The sequence below is a fragment of the Barbatula barbatula genome, assembly GCF_947034865.1.
Source record: "Barbatula barbatula genome assembly, chromosome: 9".
In the NCBI taxonomy this organism is placed as follows: Eukaryota; Metazoa; Chordata; class Actinopteri; order Cypriniformes; family Nemacheilidae; genus Barbatula; species Barbatula barbatula.
Genome location: NC_136772.1, coordinates 18,197,884 through 18,218,250, shown reverse-complemented (window position 1 = coordinate 18,218,250; position 20,367 = coordinate 18,197,884). Strand labels below are relative to the sequence as shown.

At 38.0% G+C, this 20,367-nt stretch overlaps 1 protein-coding gene across 4 annotated transcripts in view; it reads left to right on the top strand.

Moving 5' to 3' along the window:
* The first annotated feature begins 214 nt into the window (after positions 1–214).
* Positions 215–20,367, top strand: part of myo1b (myosin IB) — a 175,516-nt gene continuing 155,363 nt past the window's right edge. For 2 of the 4 annotated variants that reach the window (XM_079463941.1, XM_079463939.1), the window contains exon 1: positions 215–491. The gene's annotated coding sequence lies outside the window, so the exon portion shown is untranslated. Of the gene's footprint in view, positions 500–20,367 lie in introns of all 4 variants that reach the window. The other 2 variants (XM_079463940.1, XM_079463938.1) reach the window with 1 other exon arrangement.

Sequence of the window (20,367 nt, the reverse complement as noted above, 5' to 3'; positions counted from 1 at the left end):
GGAAATATGTAAACTTTATTTGTTATTCTACTTCTTTAGGGTGCATTCATAACCGCGTGCGTGTGTGTGCGCTTGTTAAACTAGCCACATGGGTGCAATTTCATCAAGACGGCGCATGATGGCAGTGGTACATAATTTTATGTGTGCGTGAGCGTGTGTTAACCTAGCACAAGTAGCAAGCTAACATAGATGTAATTTTATCAAGACGGCGCAAGATGGCAGTGGTATATATTTTTTGATTTATGTTCACAAAGAGTTGTGGTTTTGTTTAGAGGTTGGAGAAGATGGGCGTTCTTTTGGGATAAGGTGATTATAGTGAAACGGCGGTCACCACTCCCTGTGCTCATAGAGGAATTATAGTCCAGTTTCACTGAATGAGAGACGTCCAGAGACTCAGAGGATAAGACAAAAAGACAGAAGAAGGGGACACAGGACTCGCGTAATCGTATTTTGGTCTCCAAGAGTGGATTGAAACACGTTTTACTTCAAAGGTGCTGAGGCAAGTTCCGTCTGCATGTACTTAAAGTAGAATTTTCTTTTAAGATGAAATAAATGTTGTTTTGTCGATGCTAATTACCATGTGTGCCCCGTATAACGTTACCGTTCAGTTTACCGTCCATCCATTTATTTACATTAGTGGAATAAGAAATGGAAAGTGACCTTTCAATTTGAATGGAAAACACAATTTTTTTATAGTTTGGACCACATTTTAAATAAACAAACTTTAAACCGCATGGCGCTGCATTTTCAGATTTGTATTCTGATATACAACGTGAGTTTGAAGTTGATGGGGAAAGTATACCGGGCAAGAATAAAAAGGTTAAATAGTTTTCTGTTTTGGTTTATTGCCAAGTAACGTGGGCATTAAGACCAACGACTAGAAGGATAAAGAGCACAACAATATATGTAATAAATAGGATCCTAATGGACTGAGCTGCCATTATAGTTGAAACAAGGGAACTAAATCCTGCTAAGTTTAAACTGGTTGCCTTTACGCGACTTTTTAACTTTTTTTATGACAAGTATCACTATTGACTAATCTATGTCTCAATCATCACCCGAAGTCGTGAATCAGTCGTCGTTTCTCAATATGCGTGATTGTCTGTTTTTTTCTTTTTGCGTTCTTGTCTATACTTAGGCTTGTTCGACTTGAAGCGGCACATCAAGAACCGACAGGCGGATGACATCAAAGTACCGCGAGAGTATTTCGAGACCAAACTTTTTATACTTACGAATCGCTCTCGCGGTACTTTGATGTCACCCGCCTGTCGAATCTTGCGGCGCGGCATCAAGTCGAACAAGCCTCTTGTGTTCTTGTGGACCTGTGAAACGTCATCAGTCGCAGCCCAAGTGTTGTTCCAATCCAGTACCTCAGAGATGAGGTATTATTGTAGGCTAACCCAAAAGTAAGCGCGACGGTGGTTACCTCGACCGAAAGCCTATGCATTTTTTACCATAGACCCTTGAAAGATCGCAAAAAATATACTCCGTGATTAACAAAGGTTATGTTTACGCGTTTTGTCTATCAAGATAATCTTTACAAATGAACTGAACATTTGTTACTTTTGAAACATGATGCTATAAACAGACATGACACAGTATTTACTTTTTAAGAGATCTGTGCCCATGTTGTATTTGCGTTATATGCGCGATGACGTCTAAAGTCCCTGCTAAAGGAAGTAGTTTCCCAGTTTTTTTTATTGAATAAAGAATTATACATACAACCAAGGCAATTGTATTCATTCAAAAACGAAATAAAGGCTCAACACAGTTAAATCAAAAAGTTACTTAAAAGGACAAAGAAAATAAATAAATACACATTTGAAATCATAACTAACATGAACTTAGAGTAATAAAAAAAGAGGTGAAATTAAACTAAAGGACAATATCACATCAAGTCATATGAAATCAAAAGATCAAGCAGCTTTATCGCACTTCCACTTCTCATTCTCTTAAGGGCTCTAGAAAAACATTTTAAATCAATCTTGAACACAACAAGTAGTGGGAGGGATTTAAAAAATCTACATTTGTGAATGAAATATTTTGCGATTATTATAAAGTTATTGATCAAATAACAATTAACACAACAGTCTTTGGGAATTCCAAATAAAATATGTTGTAAAGTGAAAACAAAACCATCAACAATCACCTCCTTTTCTATCAACCAGTCCTGAACTGATAACCAGAAGATTTTGGAAAAATTGCACATAAAGAAGATATGGTCAGTATATTCAAAATGGCTATCACAGAAAGAACAAGGGACAATATCTATATTAAATTTTTGATTTAAGAGTTTGTTAGAAGGATAAATTTCATTTAAGATTTTGAAGTGCGTGTCTTTTGCTTTAGGAGGAATAGGAAAACTTAAATAAGCTGTCCTAAGATATTTTACAGTAATCTTATCTAACACATGGTCTAATTTATTTCTTTTAATTTGACAGGGATAACAAGTTGATAAGACAAGATGTCTTATATACTTGTTAGTACAATTAGCACTTTTAAAATTCATATCTCCAATGAATAAGGCGGGAAGAACTGGTTTAATTTTAGCATAAGAAAGGGAGCATCTCATCAGCATTTTTATGCCAGAAGGAATTGCATTAATGACAGTGAAGATGTCTTTCGGGTGACAGCTAAATCCATGCTTTAATGTAAAAGCATTGTTCTAGAATGTTACCCTTATCATCCATTAGATCCCTCACCGACCATATACTTCTGCTCAACCAATTCTTAAAGCATAAGGATTTGTTCCTGTGCAATATATATTTGTTGTTCCAAATGGAAACCTTATGAGGTGTAAAATTGTGTGTATGTGCCAATTTCCAAAATAAGAGAACTTGTTGATGGAATGTTGACAGTTTCACCGGGAGTTTGGATAAATCAAAATCACATTTGAGAAAAAATTTAATTCCACCAAATTCTTGAAACAAAGCTGAAGGAACTGTAAACCAAAAACTATCTTCATTACATACAAACAATTTTAACCATTTGAGTTTTAACAAAATGTTCATGTTTTCAAATTCAATCACATTCAAACCACCTTGTTCGTAGGATTTAAGGATGTCAGCTTTTTTAATATAATGAGCTTTGTGCCTCCAAATAAAATTATACATTTTCCGGGAGCATGTTTTAATAAAATTTGCAGGAGGAGCTAAAGACAGAGCGGGATAAATCAATCTGGAGTATTCGATTTTGGTTAATAAAATTCGACCAAAAATAGAAAGGTCTCTTTGTAACCAGCAATTTAAGATTCTGTTTGCTTTATGTAGATTATTTTCAAAATTCTCTTTCGCACAAATTTTCTGGTGTTTTGTAATTGTAATGCCTAAATATTTCACCTTATTTTTAACCGGAAAATTATGCAGACAAGTGATATCACTCTGGTGTAGGGCAAAATGTTCACATTTGTTTAAATTTAGCTGGAGTCCTGATGCCTTAGAAAAGGTATTAACTAAAGAAATAGCCAGAGGAATTTGATCCTTGTTTTTCAAGAATAACGTAGTATCGTCTGCCAATTGACTGATTGCTATACTTTTATCAAATACATTTAATTTCTGTACCATTCGATCATGAATAACTAAAGTAGACAACATGTCTGCAGCCAAAATGAATAAAAGAGGGGATAAAGGGCAGCCCTGTCTTATTCCACGACTAATAGGAAATCTTTGTGAGGTACCGTAAGGAAGAGAAATGGAGCTGTTCATATCTTTATAAATCATTTTTATAATACTGACAAAGTGCTCACCAGAACCAAAGTGCTCTAAAGCTTTAAATATAAACCTATGTTCTAACGTGTCGAATGCTTTCTTTAAGTCTAAGAAAAGAATATATCCATCATCTTTTATCAAATGATTGTATTCAACCAAATCCATTACTAGTCTTACATTGTTGTGAATAGATCTTCCTTTAAGGAATCCCGATTGATCCTCATTAATTACCCCATTAAGGCCCTCTTTCAATCGACTGACAAGAACGTGTGTAAAGATTTTATAATCATTTTTAAGCAAAGTGATTGGGCGGAGATTATCTAAATGTCTATGATCTTTATCTGGTTTGGGGATTAATATAATCAATCCTTGACTCATTGTGGGGCCTTACGATCCATCTTCAATAGATTCAATAAGAGCATTAAACAATAACATTTTCAAATCATTCCAAAAAAATTTATAAAAATTTCCTGTAAGGCCGTCGGGACCAGGGGATTTATTTGATTTAAGTTTCTGAACTGCTAAATCGAGTTCTTCCATACCTAAACGTGCATCACAAAGATCTCTTAATTCATTGTCAATCCTAGGAATAAAATTAATAATTTTCCTAAAGAAGTTATCACAATCTTTTGGAGAAAAATGAGATAGATATAAGTCACTATAGAAATTATGAATTTCTTTGCCTATTATTGTAGGATCTGTATTTTCAATATTATTCACCATTAGGGAAATAATACTGTTTTTAGCCTGCCGTCTTTTTTCTAATCTACAAAAATAGGACGTGCTTTTCTCTCCCTCCTCTCCATTAAGAGATCAGTTTCACTTACTGTCAAGTCAGTTGATGCGTGTGCTTTTCCAATAATTGTCCAATAAGGGACTAAAAAAAATGATTTTTCATGATCGAAAAAAACTTTCCGAAACCTGTACAAACACTGGGGGAGTATATCGAGCACAGAAATACTACATAATACGTCTAACACATTTTTTGACAAGCTGACCATGTTAAGCATGAGAAGACGACACGTTTAACATTGTAAAGAAGTCAGAATGCAAAAAACACCGTTGTACAACCCCTATAAACAGAGACAAGTACATGTGCTATAAGAACCCACACAATTTCTATCCAAAATTATCTAACAGTAAATTACTATAACTTTATGTAGGAAGGGTATCTAATTTAAAAGAAACATGAATAAATCACCTTTTTAAAACACCAAGACACAGTTGTCAGACTTCTCACTCCAAACACAAGCTCACAGCTCTAAAATATCAATAAATAAACCTAAATTCATGCTGTACTACACTCACACTTAAGACAATGTGCATGAAAATATTTTAGAAAAATGGTTTATAGGAGTTTCTGAACCAAGTCAAGTCAGCTTTATTTATATAGCACTTTTGACAATTTTAATTGTTACAAAGAATAAGTTCCTATATGCAGTGTTAATTAAATAAAACTATAAAATTCTAGCAGCCCCCCCAGCCAGGCAAACAGTGCAAAACAGTATGCAAACGGTGGCGAGGAACCCAAAACTCCATTGTAGGATAAAAAAACCTCAGAGGGAAACCAGGCCTAAACAGGGGATTCCAGTTCCCCTCTGGCAAAAGCTGCAGCCTCTGCACAAGCTCGACAGTGCTTGTACAGGGCAAAATAAGGCAAAATAAAAAATTATTAGATTTAAGATTATCTTCAATAATTTTGTAAAGTTGCCACGTCCTTTGTCCAGCTCTATCATCACAGCATTTGTCAGGTCTGGGCATGGACTGCGTCCTGCCCGCTCTGGTATCCTTGGACTGCGTCCTGCCTGCTCTAGTAATCTTGGAACAATGAGACAAGACTGGCTGTGAGTAGAGTATTGTTCTGCACTCTTTGATGCAACAAATCTGTCAGTTCTTATTGGAAGTGGAAATCCAGACTGGAAATCTTCCACTGTGTTAAATAAAAACCTAGGGTTGTGCTGGTTTTCTTCTATTAGTGATGAAAGGTAGGCGGATCTAGACGTTTTTAGGGCTTTGCTGTTTTTTCGAATACTGTCCTTCCATGCTGTACGAAATACCTCTAATTTAGTTTTCTTAAAGTTGCGCTCCATTTTCCGTGCTGCTTTCTTTAGAGCCTGAGTTTGTTCACTATACCATGGTATCAGGCTGTCATTTTAAATCTTTAAGATCAGAGGAGCAACTGTGTCTAGCGTTTCCGAGAAGGTGGCGTTAAAATTTTCAATGGTAAAGTCAAGATCTTCGACGTTATTACTTATGCTAGAGATTTGAGACAATTCAGGCAAATTATCAAGAAACGCACCTTTTGTAGTCGAAGTTATTGTTCTACCATATTTGTAACTAGGAGCTTAGTTGATGAAGGATTTTTACGTCGTCCACATTTTTCCCGTAAGACAGTATTAAATCTAAAGTATGATTACGAAGGTGAGTGGGTCCTGACACATGTTGTCTAACGCCCACCAACAACAAGGACTCTGTCTGCAGCCAGTACTAATTCTGATAAGAACCCACCAAATTCTTTAATAAAATCTGTATGAAGCCCTGGAGGCCTATATACAGTAGCCAGAATACATTTTAAGGATGTTTTATCCTTAGTATTAGGTGTTTATACATGAAGTACCATGACTTCAAAAGAATTGTATTTAGGATTAGACTGGGAAATGCTAAAAGAGTTACAGTAAAGTGCAGCAACACCTCCCCCTCGAGGGTCATGTTTATAATAATAATCTTGGGGGACAGACTCCTTTAAAGTAATATATTGATCTGGCTTTAGCCATGTTTCTGTCAGACAGAGCATGTCTATTTTATGATCTGTTATCATATCGTTAACAAAAAGTGCTTTTTTAGAGAGAGATCTAATATTTAGCAATCCGAGTCGTAACAGTTGATTATCTGTATTTTGTTCATGTTTAATTAGTTTAACGTTAATTCAATTACCTTTGAGAGGTTTACGCATTATTTTATGTTTGCTAGTCCGGGGGACAGACACAGTCTCTATTTTATGATGTTTGGGATAAAGGATTATCGCATGTTGTGCATTTTGTGTGTTCTGCGACGTGAGACCGCAAGCAGACCATTGGTTATGCCATTCTGTCTGCTTCCTGACCTGGGCCCCAGTGAGTCAAGTTTTAGCATTAAGACTATCACTTTTCAGCAGGTCAGGTCTGCCCTCAAAACTCTTCCAGTTATTTATAAAAACAATATCATTCTGCAGGCACCACTCAGTAGAGATGCGCGGATGAGCTAAAATGTCACCCGCATCCGCTGCTTCAAATCAATTATCCACCCGCCATCCGCCCGCACGTATAATTTTCTATGATATAGATATCCGCACCCGACCCGCAACCGATCGTCACTTTAATACATCTAATTATATTCTTTAAGCATGATGTTATCAGATTCAGTGACGTTAGAACTAGTCTGTCAATATCCGATATTAAAATGAATCGTAAAATGCTTTTAAATGAACATTTATTTGTATAACAAAAAGTTTGGCTTCGGCCACACAAACACAGCTCAAATAATTTGAAATATTATACTGGAACATTCCTAAAACAGATATTCAAAGTAACAATAAAGAACATTTTTCTTTCCAGAAAACAGAACAAAGTCCAATAGCAAAACGGTGCCAATTCAGCATTAGCTACTTGGCCTTTTCTTTTGCACTGTGCAAACACGGAATAGCATCTACTGTGCCTGGATTCAGACGGTTCCGCCTCGCCTCTAAAACCTGCACTAAATGAGCGTTCGCTTGCACAGCTTGTTGCAGGAATGCACAATATTCTCCTAGCAAGGCGCCGCAGTCGTGGAAATAAGCGATCTTGTTTGTCCCAGAATAACACTTTTTCCTCTGAGGACTCATCTAACAGAAAGTTTCTCCCGGATCTGTTTCGCCTCCATTTCTGCATTAAGAAAAGGACCCCCCTCCACTGTCGACACCCGCGTATTTCTTTTACATGAGTGCAAAATTGCCGGTTGCCTGGTTGAAACTGCTATTAAAACACATTCGTATTTTAAAGAAATGTTGTTATAAATAATTGTATTATTAACGAATGATCTCATCAACCCGCGACCCACCCGCAATTAATCAGAATATATTTTTTATTACCCGACCCACCCGACCCGCGGATCATCCGCAGCGCCCGCGGATTTAACCGCCATCCGCGCATCACTACCACTCAGACAACCAGCCATTTAGTTATGAAAATCTGCTATGTATCTCATCACCACGGTAAGCAGGGAGGGGGCCAGAGAATATTACAGTGTCTGACATCATGCTTGCAAGCTCACACACCTCTTTAATATTATCTTTTGTGATCTCCGATTGACGGAGTCGAACATAATTTGTTTCGACGTGAATCTTACCGAATTTACAATTAGCCTTAGCCAGCACATTTAAATTTGACTTAATGTCAGGCGCTCTGGCTCCCGGTAAACATTTGACTATGGTGGCTAGTGCCTCTATGTTAACGTTCCGAAAAATAGAATCACCGATAACTAGGGCACTTTCAGCAGGAGTGGGACAAACCTGTTATAGACTGTAATCGGAACGGTTGAGTGGTGTTTTGATCTGCAACTTTGCCGTCTCAGTCACAAAGTTTCTCAGCTGCGGGGGATCTTCAACCGGAAACTAAGTTGTGCGCACTAAAGTTGCTCGCATCCAAAGTGTTTTCTAAGGTCCTTACACTCTTACTATCCTCAGATAAAGATTGGATGCGAGACTCTAATTCTTAGATCTTCTCTGTCAGCCTAGCTATTTCCCTGCATTTATCGCATGTAAAAGCCGAGCTGCGTGCAGAAAAAGCTTTTGATAGTGTCCATTGGAAATTCCTGTTTTACACATTAGAGAGGGTTGGCTTTGGAGATTCATTCATGAACTGGATACCTTCAACACTTTCAGCCACTGTCATCACCACCGGACTAGATGTTAGTCCGGTGGTGATTGCACCGCTTCACATTGCACCGGGGGACTAAACAAGGATGCTCCCTCTCCCCCTCAACATTTTCATTGAACCATTAGTAGCAACCATATCAAAGGTATTCAAACATCAAATATACATCACATTAACTTGCTCTGAATAGTTTATTTATAAGATTCTATATTCCTTTGAGTTAAAGGAAAATTTGGATAAAGAGATGTTGTTAATTATGGCCAGAGCCCCGACGGTGTGAGGAATTGCAAGAGAATCAGAGGATCAAGTGTTCCAAAATGACTCTATAGCGACACCTACAAAAATTCAATAAAGCAGCCCTCATTTCATGTAGATGTATGAAATTTGGTAGGCTCATGTATATTTCCAACAGCTACAAAAAAGTATCTTATGATGGTATCCTAAACCCAACATGAAGTCTGCTATTTTCTTTGGGTAGTTTTTACCTTTTCCAGGCATTGTACAACTCCTAGAGATTTGATGATATGAACATCATATTTGTTCGGTCTAATCCACAGGTCTTCGCCATGTCTAATTGCCTTTGGGTTTTTGTTCAATGCCATGTCCAAAGTGGCCCTGAAAAAGTTTACATTTACATTGTCATTTAGCAGACGCGACTTACAGAGAGTTCAGGGAGCAATAAGTGATATGTCATACAGGAGCAATAATACAATAGGTGTTAATACAAAGTAACTAGATTCATCAAAAGCCAGATCAATACCCATGGAGAGAAAGAGTTAGTGTGTTTTTTTCTTTTCATTTGTCTAGTATTCACACAAGAGATGGGTTTTTGTTGTGAGAGATGTGGTTGACTGGACTGAGTTATGAAGAATGTTCGACCAGAAAGGAGAAGGAGAATGAGCGGGAAAGTGATTTACTGCCTTTTTGAGAAGGAACTACAAGATGCCGCTGGTTCTATGAATGCAGGGTTCTTGATGGGGTGTAGGAGAGTGTGAAAGTATACTAGCGCAGACACAGTGATAGTCCTGTAGGCAAGCATTAGTAACTTGAATCTGATACAGGCTTCAACCAGTAGCCAGAGGAGAGAGATGAAAAGCGGTGTCACGTGAGCCCTTTTGGGCTGTTGAAGACAAGGCGTGCTGCTGCATTCTGAACCATCTGGAGTGGTTTGATAGCCTTTGCAGGAAGACCAGCAAGGAGAGCATTGCAGTAGTCCAACCTTGAGATCACCAGGGCCTGTTGTTGTGCCGCATGTTCAGTGAGGTAGGGTCTTACCTTTCTAATGTTGAATAATGCATATCGGCATGACCACGTTGTCTTTGCAATGTGATCATTGAAGGACAGTTGTTCATCAAATATGAATCTGAGGTTCCTGGCTGTTTGGGAAGGAGTGATTACCACAATCGCCAGCACATTTAAATTAGGCGCTCTGGCTCCCGGTAAACATTTGACTATGGTGGCTGGTGCCTTTGTTAACGTTCCGAACAATAGAATCACCGATAACTAGGGTACTTTCAGCAAGAGTGGGGCAAACCTGTTCGAGACTGTAATCGAAATGGTTTTCCCTACCATTACCTTAGGGGTGCCCCGCCCCCCCCAACGGCACTTCCCGCCCCCCTTGAAGGTCAAGTTAATTACATTTTTTATGTAACGTCAGATCACAAGAGAAGTCATTTTAGGTTATATTTCCTATATAGCACGTCTATACCTTGTTTTCGTATTAAACCAACTAAATAGCATTATGTTATTTATCTTATTTACATGTCATTTCTATGTGGTTGCACCCTTATAATTCTCCTCTGCTCTCTGTATCGAGTGCCGACCCGACACACAGACACACACAGACACATGCCTGCACATACACAGGTAAGCACGCTTTCACCAGCGGACGGAGAGTGCGTGTGGGAAAATATGTTGCGTAAACCACCTGAAAAGCAGATAAAAAAATTATTACCCAGCTATCCTTTGTTTTATCCGGACTGCAATATATAATGAACCATTAAAAAAATCTGATTATTTCTGGGGTTTAAATTGAGCAGCTTTATTTAGCGCCAAACACGTTTCATTTGAACACATTCCACTCCGTTAGTGATGCTTCTCCCAGCCAAAGACACGTTGCATATAAATACCTGCAGACACCAAGAGCAGGTAATTAAATGGACACTTTTTCTGTAACGATTAAGTAGACAAAAATGCAGCAGTAATAAAGTATTATTACTGTAAGTCAGTTTACTGTTTTTATATAGGATGTTTTCATGTTTTAATTGGAAAGAATATTTAGAATCGGTTCTTATGGAAAGGCTGTTAGTAACTTTGTAAGTACTCCTTCTCATGATATATTCAGTTGTTAGATTTTGTTGTTTTTAAATACAAAAATAGACCACTAGGACTTAGCTTCAGCACCAGTTGGGTGGGGTGGCTGGACTGAAGTCTTGCGCCATTTAGTTTTTCAGCCCTGAGTGTACTCAGTTATTCACGGAGGATGTCAGATGGAGGGGATGGCGCGAGCTGGTCTGGAGGACAGAGGCCAGAGGTTATCTAGACAGGATATACGTGTTGAGCATGAGGTGTTGGTGGCAGTATCAACATCTAGAGGTGCAAAGCTGGAGGGAAGAGAGGATGTCACTTTGGCAGAGAGGGTGCTAGGGGAGAGAGAGCGAAGGTTATGTCTGAAATAAACTGGTGGTGGCGTAGGTGTAGCGCATGTAGGAAGGAGCATGTTGAAAGTGATGATGAAGTGGTCAGAAATGTGAAGAGGTGTGACTTTAATGTTATCTGTGGTGCAGTTATGGGTGTAGATGAGATCAAGCTGGTTTCCTGATCTGTGAGTACTGACTGTGGCGAGGCGCGTGAGGTCCAACATGGCAATGAGAGTGTGGAAGTCAGACACGTAGGGTTTCTCCAGGTGGAGTGTGCTGCTTGAAGCATTAATTTAAATTGCTTCTGAAGCTACAATTAGGCAAAAAAATGCTGTATCATAGCTAGTTTAATGCCTGTTAGGGCAGTGTGGTAGGTAAAGTGTTTTTGATTATCCAAAATTGGCTTGTTTAATGATTAGAACTTTCCCTGTTTTAAATAGCTAGACATACTCTAGATCAAACAGTTTCCACTGCTGTGGGTTATATTCATTAAGATCACCTCAATCTTGAAATAATTTGGAAAGAAAGTGTTGAAAGTATTATTTAAGTGGCCAGGATACGCTAATGAGTGCTGCATACCAGTCAATCTCATTATTTTTCATATTCGTGTGCTGTCAACCACACAGCACGAGGACTGTGTTGTTTTGATAGAAGGAAAATAGTTACACTTCTTGTTTCTACATTATTAGTTCTTCAGACATTCCTCTTTAAAAGAAAAGAAAAGTTCCAGATTTTGATGTTTTGATGACTGAAAATGTGTACATTTGAATAGTTTTCTCATGAAGCCAAATTGATATCCCTTTATCTCGAGGACTATACATTATAGGGCTGAAATTTGTCATTTTTACATTACTACAAATTAATTGATGAATTAAAGGCAGAATTTGCAGATTTGGTAAAATGCTAACTTTAGCCTGCTGGCGTTGAAATCATGATCCCACCCTTCATGCAAATCGCCGTCCAAAGGCACGCCTCCTCCAAAACACATGAAGGTGCACAAACCAGAAGCTCTTATATCAATTCCATTAAGTCATGTGTCATTGACCAGTGAGACCACCTTTTTATTACAAAGTAAATAACGTGACTGCAATAGAGAAAACCGCTAATGTAAACAACAGCTTTAAAATGGGATTAGATGCCGCATAGTTCCTGTTAGACGCTGGGTTATGATGTAATACATAAAACTCCACAAACTACATAAGCAACATAATCAAAACCCATCAAAATCGAATCATTACATGTATCTACCTGTCCAGTTATTACCATGGCATCATCTTTGAAACCCTTGACTCCCGTAGTTGCTGCCAGTGTGGAAAACATCATAACGTTAACATGCCAAAACGTCCGACATCATCTAATCCGGAATGGACAAAAGACCACTAAGTCATATAAAAAAGCAGTAGAGATGCTTTCCATGGATTTTGCACACTATGTCGCTGTGAAGTGGACGTTAGTATTAAAGGGAAAGCCGATTTTGACCGACATGCCAGCACTGAAAAACATAAAGGTAACCGACAAGCTGCTGGTACGTCTTCCCTTGGGTCTTATTTTCGAGAGGCAACATCACCTCAGGATGACAAAATCTCCGCTGCATAGCTTTGTGAAGTCTATCATGCAGTCAAGCATCACCAGTCATACAGGAGTGTCTTGAATAAATTGAAATACTATGAACAAACACTTTTTTGCCTCTGTTACACATAGGTCTACATCAAGATATGTTGTTGATCAAATTATCTGGCAAGTAATAGAGTAGGCTATTTCAGAATCACTGTATCATGATCCCATATGATAGACAAAATTTTATTATATTTGCGAGTACACCAGATGCAGTTATTCTTGCCTCACTAAATGCTGCAAAGTGTCCTCCTTTTTGGTGTTATGGAAATGGCCACCCTAGCCGGAAACTCCTGCGAACCGACCGGTAGCGACCGAAATGCATTCGCAAATGGAATTCTGCTATCAACTCTGCCACAATTAAAATTGTGAACTAAAACTTTAGTTTTGTTTGTCCTTTGCAAGTGCCAGACTTGCACACATTTAACATGGAGTAAGGAAGGTTCCAGCGGTTTAACTGCCATTCTCCCGCTGTGTCTGCACAGCCTATGTGACCGCACTGATGACATATTGTGTCTGCGTGAACAGGGTGCTCAGTGGAATGTAAAATACGTTGACTGAAAATGAACACACAGCCTATTATTGGCCTCGCACCGAAGGCAATGATTGGGCAAATGATTGGGCAAATGATTGGGCAAATGATTGGGCAAAGTTTTTTGGTTCTATACGTTTGCTGAAAAAATAGCAACGTATCACTTTTCTTATTGATTGCTATCAGGATGTAAAGAGACTTCTCACCATGAATAAAAAAAAGTTTCTGGACAGGATTGCCTACTCCTGACATATACAAATGTGGACGGACATATACACTCACCTAAAGGATTATTAGGAACACCCTTTCACCTTCAGAACTGCCTTAATTCTAGGTGCCATTGATTCAATAAGGTGCTGAAAGCATTCTTTAGAAATGTTGGCCCATATTGATAGGATAGCATCTTGCAGTTGATGGAGATTTGTGGGATGCACATCCAGGGCATGAAGCTCCTGTTCCACCACATCCCAAAGATGCTCTATTAGGTTGAGATCTGGTGACTGTGGGGGCCATTTTAGTACAGTGAACTCATTGTCATGTTCAAGAAACCAATTTGAAATGATTCGAGCTTTGTGACATGGTGCATTATCCTGCTGGAAGTAGCCATCAGAGGATGGGTACATGGTGGTCATAAAGGCATGGAAACAATGCTCAGGTAGGCCGTGGCATTTAAACGATGCCCAATTGGCACTAAGGGGCCTAAAGTGTGCCAAGAAAACATCCCCCATACCATAACACCACCACCACCAGCCTGCACAGTGGTAACAAGGCAGTGGGTCCATGTTCTCATTCTGTTTACGCCAAATTCTGACTCTACCATCTGAATGTCTCAACAGAAAGCGAGATGAGAATGGTGAGCTTGTGCAAATTGTAGCCTCCTTTTCCTATTTGTAGTGGAGATGAGTGGTACCCGGTGGGGTCTTCTGCTGTTGTAGCCCATCCGCCTCAGGGTTGTGCCTGTTGTGGCTTCACAAATGCTTTGCTGCATACCTCGGTTGTAACAAGTGGATATTCCGGTCTAAGTTATCTTCTATCAGCTTGAATCAGTAGGCCCATTCTCCTCTGACCTCTTGCATCAACAAGGCATTTTCGCTCACAGGACTGCCACATACTGGATGTTTTTCCCTTTTCACACCATTCTTTGTAAACCCTAGAAATTGTTGTGCGTGAAAATCCCAGTAACTGAGCAGATTGTAAAATACTCAGACCGGCCCGTCTGGCACCAACAACCATGCCACGCCAAAAATAGCTTAAATCACCTTTCTTTCCCATTCTGACATTCAGTTTGGAGTTCAGGAGATTGTCTTGACCAGGACCACACCCCTAAATTCATTGAAGCAACTGCCATGTGATCAGTTGATTAGATAATTGCATTAATGAGAAATTGAACAGGTGTTCCTAATAATCCTTTAGGTCAGTATACAAATGGATTCATTCTAACCCATCAGAAGACATAAGGCTAGATATGGAATAAACAATCTGTAGGGATATAATTTCAAATGTACCATTTTGCAGTCAGACAGTTCAAAACACCCGTTTCACAACACCCGTTTCAAAACACCAACAAAAGCAGGGCTCCAGGCAAAAAATTATAATTAAGGAGTCATTGGCTCCTATATGGGAAAAAACTGTTGCCAAATTTGTTTAAAGAGCCACACAATATAAATTTTTTTTTTTAAATCGCATACTTTTAGTTAACCAGGGTTTTTTCCTGGTTTCAAATTAGGTGGAGGGGGTGCCATTCTGATTTGTACACACGCACATGTAGGCCTACTGTACCTTTAAGTGGCTTTTACACTTTACAAACAACATAAAAAATCTGAAAGTTAAATAAAAGCGACAATTATTAAGTTATATAAACTATAATATTCATTCAAACAAACAGAAAAGTTGTTGAAAATAATTAAAAACTTAGGCTCTATTTGATTTTAAAGTAGCATAAAATAGCTAAGGAACTCTTAGCAAATGAGCCAAACTCATTTACATCTTGCGTTCTCATGTGGTTCACTGAGTTTTAAATGATTCACTGATCTCTTACAGTATATTCTGTTTAAATGAATCAATCGGTTCAAAATAATAATTTGCTTGCGAGTCATTCTGATCATGATGTTCGTTCATGCTGGCGAACTCACTGTGGACCGTAAAGCTGATTCAACGAGCCAGCTGCACAGCTTAAAACATTATAGTGATGTACGCCATGTTAATTTAGGAATTTGACTTGCTTGTGACGCATACAAAGGATATTTTATATTTATTATAAAGTCATTACAGATGAAGTGAAGAAGTGTTAAAGACGAGACAATTCTAATAAGGTGTTCTGTAGCAATAACTCAACCCTGTGATGACAGTTTTTTATTCTTATGAAAAATAAGAATATTCAAATTGCACTTAAGATTTTAATATGATAATTATTGCAGGTCGAATATTTCAACATTTGTGCACATGCCTGGTGTAACAATGTACTTATTTACAAATGAACTGTGTTCATGCTTATATATCTAAACACTCAAGACTTGAAGGCCGAAAGGCTTGAACACAGCACTTCTCTATCTAAATATTTTGCGTACCTACACCTTTTCTTGTGTGCCAGAACTTCTCGCATGTTGCCGGTACTTTGTCACTCCGATTCAAAGCATCAATGTATGGGTGACTCGCTAGAGGTGTTAGCATTAGCTGTTATACACTGTAGTTTCAAGTTTTACATCGGTTCTTGTGCACTCTACACTTAAAATACATAAATTTGCACATTAAACTGTAGAGCATACCAATTGCATGAACTCTAGGGGGAAGCCAGGACTGAACAATTCACTGTGTACACTGCACAGACTAGGCTTTCTCAAACAAGCATAACGTTTGTTCACAAACCTTTGGTTTACATTTTACACTTTGTCATGCAATGCACAATGCTGGCAAATGAGTGCCAGATTCTTGTATATGTTATTAACAAACCACATTGTGTCGGTTTTGTTGCAACACATTTATTTTTTACGTCTAGAACTGGTGATGATAGAAGCTGGGAGAGAACATGTGGGATGTTGTTGAGTAGGTGAATGCTGAGCGCTACAGTTTGCCATTGTCCATTTGTTTGCACAGTGGTAGGCTTAGAAAATCTTAGTGTGTATTGTGAGGCTTAGTGTTTATTGTGTTTAACTGTGAAATCATGAAATCAATGTTTTACTCACCCTCAATGCATCCTTTACTGAATTTGACTTTCTTCTTGAAGTATAATGCAGTTGGAGTTAAAATACAAAGCATGGCGTTAACAACGCCAAGGTCGTGGGTTCGATCCCAAGGGATTGCACATACTTAGAAACAAATGTACAGGATAATGCAATGTAAGTCGTTTTGGATAAGTGTCTGCCAAATGCCTAAATTTAAATGTGAATGAGCTTTGCTCATTTTTATTAAAACTGGTGAATTCCGTTGGCTATTGTGGGCTGAAAAGTTAGTTGAAATGATTAAAAGCTTATATTTGATTTTAAGCAACTTTTATGATGGTTTGATAAATTAATTATTGTCATTACAAACAAAATGTAAAAGTTCAAATAATTTGATGAAAAAGTGTTTGGTAAATCTACTTAAAGAGACTGCAGGCCTACACATGCGTATATGTACAAGATCAGGATGAGACCACCTCAGCCTCATTTTGAGCCAGAAAAACCCTGTGTTAACCATTAGAATTTTTGTAAAAAAAATTCCTTCATTGAATGTAGTGTAGCTGTAGGGTGTTGTGGCATGCTAGAACATCAATCACATGCACATCAAAGTTTCTTTATTACACTATCAATAACATTCGGTTTTTCTAGCAGGAATGAGCTGGATGTCCAAATAATCCCTTGAGGGTTTAGAGTAGGGATGTTCATATTAATTGTTTAACCGTTAACCGATAGTAAAACCCTATGACCGATTAATATTATCAGTTAGGGCTGGGCAGAATATTCTGTTTTGAGATTTTTCTATTCCATGTCTTCCGCAGAATGTAAATAAGTAGGCGTGGTTAACTCGGCGCTCTGCAAATTGGGCGCTATTCTGAAAAAACTAATTCATGAATCCACCCGTAACAAATGAACCTATCAAACATTATTTTGACCTTCTTTCAGTCTGTAGTTTAGTGATCCGCTCCAGTCCGCCGATTCTTCTCTCACCCGCAGTGCTCGTGCAGGGATCTGCTCCAGCATAGAAAAAAGCTCATTCTCAACACAGAAAAAAGCTCATTCTCAACACGTATTGCAGGAGTCAGATTGTTTTGTAAAGCTGTTAATAGCTTTAATAAAATGTAACCTCAGGCAAGCTAAGGTGAAACTTGCATTGAAATGCGCGATGATGCTCGCCGCCGTGAGCATTTTGATGTGACGCGCTAACATCCAGTTTTGGGAGACGCGTGAGGATAAACATAGAGAATAAACAAACCTAAAGACAGAGAGCAACACACAAATATTACTCATCTAATAGAGAGTGAAAACGATAAACTGCAGGGTAAGTGCAAACTCAGTGTAAGTTAACCCCAGAAAATGGGATACTCTGGGTTTTCAGTTTCAGAATGCAAGGTATATCAAACCCGCGACTGCGGGGTAAGTCAAGCCCGTTTCAGAAATCGAGGTATCTTATACTCCGAGTGTGTAACCATAGTAACTACTCTGTGAACCTAACCTGGTCGGGAGCAGGTTTTATTCCACTAACCCGTGGTTTGTTACAATCTCCGCCCCTTTTAGAAGCGCGAGCAGTGTTGAACTTGCCTTCGCCGTTTGTTTTTTCATTCGTTTTCCTTAATCGCGCACAAGTTTGTAACACAGACATTAAAATGGCATGTCCGTTTATTCAGGAACCCGTAGATGAGGAAGCTGCATTCATTCAGAGAGAGTTAAATTTATGTCGGGAGAGAATATATGGTGAAGCCCTGTTAGGATGTTTTATCATATCCAGAGGATGTTTTATTTGAGCGATACCGTTTTTCTTTACAGTCCATTAAATATATCCACAATCTGCTTCATCCTTACATCACAAACCTCACTTGTGAACGCACTCTTATATCTTAGCAGATTCTTTGTATGGCCTTACGTTTCTTTGCTAACGGAAGCTTTCTTTATATCACCGGGGATGCAGAACACGTTAGCAAGGCAACTGTATGTAGAGCAGTAATAAAAGTGTGAACTTTACATACATTTTTGTTAAGTTTCCTGTGAGAGCCATCAAAGAGGAGTTTCATAGGATTACAGGTGAATGGTGAACGTAATTCTGAATTAGGCTGATCAAATAAATGTGGTCTTGCTAACACCTCTGGAAGTAGATAATAATTGCCAGTTTTCTGTCTTCTAAAGCCACAGTGCTCGGTTTTCATATCCTCATAACTTTCAAGGCCAGTTTATTAAATATATCAAACATTTCCCAATCAGGGATCCAACTAGCAAGAGCATTTAAACTCTCCGGACAGAATGATGTTCTTATATTTCATTTTCAGCTGTTGCTATGTTCTTTTTATTGCAGAAGGATTGCACCTACATGACACAAATCGTATATATATATATATATATATATATATATATATATATTAAGCAATTAAACTTACGCATTGACACGTAAATAAATTTTCTCCCACGCCGATTCTCTCTCTTTTGCTGATCTTCTTTCTCTAAATGTGCTCATATTCGCTGTGTTTGTAACAGTGCCTTCAATTCAACTGGTGAGAAAACAAACGGAGCGATTTTTTCACGTGCCGTTGCCATGGTGAATCGTGTTATCTTCGCTCAGTTGATGATGGCTTTTTAAAGCCGCGGTGAACGCGCGTAACCTAGAGTAAACTTACTCTGAGTTTTCTGTTTCAGAACAGCTGGTTTCTATCAGTTCAATCCACTTGGAGTAGCGATTATCTGAGTAAATCAACTCAGAGTTCATATTTTAACTCTGTGTTGCTTGAACCTCCTTATTGAAACGGGTCCCAGCTCTTTTATTTTAACAAACAAAGTTTAGTTTATAAAGAATTCACGTTGTTTCCGTTGTCATCTTAATTTGTTAACTATTTAATTTATGTGATTTTTTTTCAGTTTAGGTTTATTTAGAGTTTATTTATTTTCGAAATCTATAGAAATTTTGAAATTATATTCTTCATTTATATTGTGAATAATATCATGTTTGTTGTTATCAAGGTTCTTTGGTAATCGTTGTTGATCCATTTTGTACGCTACTGTTTGCACTTTCATAATAAACCCATAAAAATTTTTTTACTGGGTCACAGACAATCGACAACTGTAATTTTTTTTTTACATCAGATTTATATAAAAATCTCAGTTAACAGTTAATGTTCGGTTAACGAGCGTCGGTTGTCGGTTAAGAAAATTATCCAAAATGAACATCCCTAGTTAAGAGGCTTTTAATTTACCTACATTAATGAAATATTAAAATGTTATGCGTCATACCTATATAATGTACACTGCCACTCCATAAAGCCCCTATTTTACAAACATGAATGCAGCCAGCAGTGTGATGCAATGATTGGTTTCCACATTTGTAAAACATTTAAAATGCATGAAAATAAAAAAAGAATCAATTTGTTTATAACTCTGGAATAACCTGTACACTAACATTTAAAACAATCTTTTGACAGAAGAAAAAATTACTGACCCTTGAAACACAGCCATGAGGGTCTGCTCAGAAAAACGGACATAATAATACATTTTTACCCGTCACTATGGTGCAAGGTAAATTCACGTGCTAATTGGCATGTGTGTGATATCGATATGTACATGCGTTTACTCTCTGAATTTACTGGGCCACATTTATGAAACGAGTGTACGACTGAAAACTGTGTGTATGGTCATTTCCATGCAAAACTTGTAAATTATCAATATACGACGTGAGAGATTGCTACAATCAAATCTCAAGACAGGTCTCGGTTCCTGTATTCATTTCTATTTTATTTATATAGCACATTTAAAAAAAAAACAATGGTTGACCAAAGTGCTTAACAATGTCCATGAAAAACTTGAATA